This window comes from Oncorhynchus tshawytscha, linkage group LG14, assembly GCF_018296145.1.
Source record: "Oncorhynchus tshawytscha isolate Ot180627B linkage group LG14, Otsh_v2.0, whole genome shotgun sequence".
Lineage (NCBI taxonomy): Eukaryota > Metazoa > Chordata > Actinopteri > Salmoniformes > Salmonidae > Oncorhynchus > Oncorhynchus tshawytscha.
This window is the reverse complement of record NC_056442.1, coordinates 27,773,819-27,776,387: the sequence shown is the minus strand read 5'-3', so window position 1 is coordinate 27,776,387 and position 2,569 is coordinate 27,773,819.

The window sequence follows — 2,569 nt, the reverse complement described above, 5'->3', positions numbered from 1 at the left end:
AGGGTGATGAAGACAGCTTGTCTGTTGAAACGTTATCAGGGTGATGAAGACTGCTTGTCTGTCAAAACGTTATCAGGGTGATGAAGACAGCTTGTCTGTCGAAACGTTATCAGGGTGATGAAGGCAGCTTGTCTGTTGAAACGTTATCAGGGTGATGAAGACAGCTTGTCTGTTGAAACGTTATCAGGGTAATGAAGACTGCTTGTCTGTCAAAACGTTATCAGGGTGATGAAGACAGCTTGTCTGTCGAAACGCTATCAGGGTGATGAAGGCAGCTTGTCTGTTGAAACGTTATCAGGGTGATGAAGGCAGCTTGTCTGTTGAAACGTTATCAGGGTGATGAAGACAGCTTGTCTGTCGAAACGTTGGACATAAATATTTTTGCATCTGAGCTCCTAGAGTGTGCGGCTCTCCTTTATTTTTTTATGATGTCTCTTTCAAACATATCATTTAGAGCAGACATGAAGATAGGGCATATCTCAGGCCAGAACTTCTTGTAGGACTCTGGCAAGAAGCCATCTTGCCCTTAATCCAGATTCAGCCTCCTTGCCAGAAGGCATTGCCTTAATAGTTTCCCAAACCTCTTCAGGAGTAATTCAGCATTTAGTCTATTTCTATGCTCATCTGATATAATGGGCAAGAAGATCTTAATCAGATATTTTGGAATTTCGTCGTTGGATATTGTACATTGTGAAGTATAAAGAGATTTATAGAAGTCGCAAAACGTATTATTGATAAGCAATTGATCATAAGAAGTGGAGCCACCTGACATCCTTATAGACTTAATACATCTTTCATTCCGTTCTTTTTTAATTGGCGTGCAAATAGACGGCCAGGACGGTTACCGAACTCATATTTTTGCTTGGTAACAAACAACCGTTTTTTTTATGCATGTTTTGTATGATCTAAATTGAGTTTGGCCTCAGCACAAGCTAGTGACTTCCAGTTCTCCTGAGTTGGTGGTTGTTTATGAAGAAGTTCTAAAGGCCTTACTTCAGCCCCCAACCTTTCACTATTTTCCATCCTGAGCTTCTTGATCAGAGAGGCTTGGGAAATGATATGACCCCTTATGGTTGCTTTAGCAGCATCCAAGACAGTTGCAGCTGAGCTGGCTTTGGGGTGCAGGGTAGCCTAGTGGTTAAAGCGTTGGACTAGTAACCGGAAGGTTGCAAGTTCAAACCCCCGAGCTGACAAGGTACAAATCTGTCGTTCTGGTCCTGAAAAGGCAGTTAACCCACTGTTCCTAGGCTGTCATTGAAAATAAGATTTTTTTCTTAACTGACTTGCCTGCTAAAATAAAAACACAGGAAAGAGTTGATTGTTGAGTCAGTAATGTGATAATTAATATTTTATCACAGAGCAGAATTGTTAAGCAGAGACGTATTAAGTCTACAATATCTGGTTATGGGGCGGAACCAATAGCACATGACTGGACTACATACATGTAAGTAGAGGGCATAAAAAAATGGTCCAATCTAGAATATGAATTGTGGGGTCTAGAGTAGAAAGTATAGTCTCTGACAATAGGATTTAGTTCTCTCCATACATCTACTAAACCAGATAAATCACAAACGCTTCTGAGAGCATTTGAGGCTCTATGATTCGAGACTGGAAAGATTAGAGTATTATTTCATCTATTTCATGAAACAGAGACGAAGATGCATTCTTTCATTGATCCCTACTTTCTGAACACTTCTCTCAATGTATTCTAGTCTGTCGGCAAAATACAAATGAATGGTACACCGTATTTAAGTGACAGTTTAAGATAAACATACTGCAAATCCTATTGAATGAAAACTCCATGAGAAGATCTGCTGGCCAGCAAGTGGGAGGGTTTTCAGCAGTTGAATTACAATTGTTCAGAGTGCAAGGGAACCACGCCTGCAAAGCCTGATATGTACCTATGTAAGGTAAGTCTGAATACCAACTACTGAGAAGCACTTAGTAGTGGGGATGTTGACGTTATAGTCTCAATGAGCAAGGCAGAGGCAAAAAGCCTGATATGGACAGTGATGGTACAGAGATGGTACAGAGATGGCAGGAGCAGTGGAATAGAGATACTAAGGGTAGGCATTTATTTCAAGTACAGAGGAAAGTTGGGGAGGGGAGGACGGCAGTAAGGGACAAAAGAGAGGAGGCTATTTTTACAAGATTAAGGGTGGGACACAGCCAGTTGAATAAGATCTTAAATGTGGTAGGTGTGATTGTTGCCAGGAAACAGAGACCGGGGAGTATGTATAGAAGGAAAGAGAGAGGATGAGACCTAATATCAAATCAAATCAAATTGTATTAGTCACATGCGCCGAATACAACCTTATCGAGAAATGCTTACAGACAAGCCCTTAACCAACAATGCAGTTCAAGAGGTTATATACAGGGGGTACCTGTACCGAGTCAATGTGTGGGAATACAGGTTAGTCGAGGGAATTTGTATAGTGACTATGCATAGATAATAAACAGCGAGTAGCAGCAGTGTAAAAACAAGCCTTTTGGTCTTAGACTTGGCGCTCGGGTACTGCTTGCCGTGTGGTAGCAGAGAGAACAGTCTATGACTTGGGTGACTGGAGCC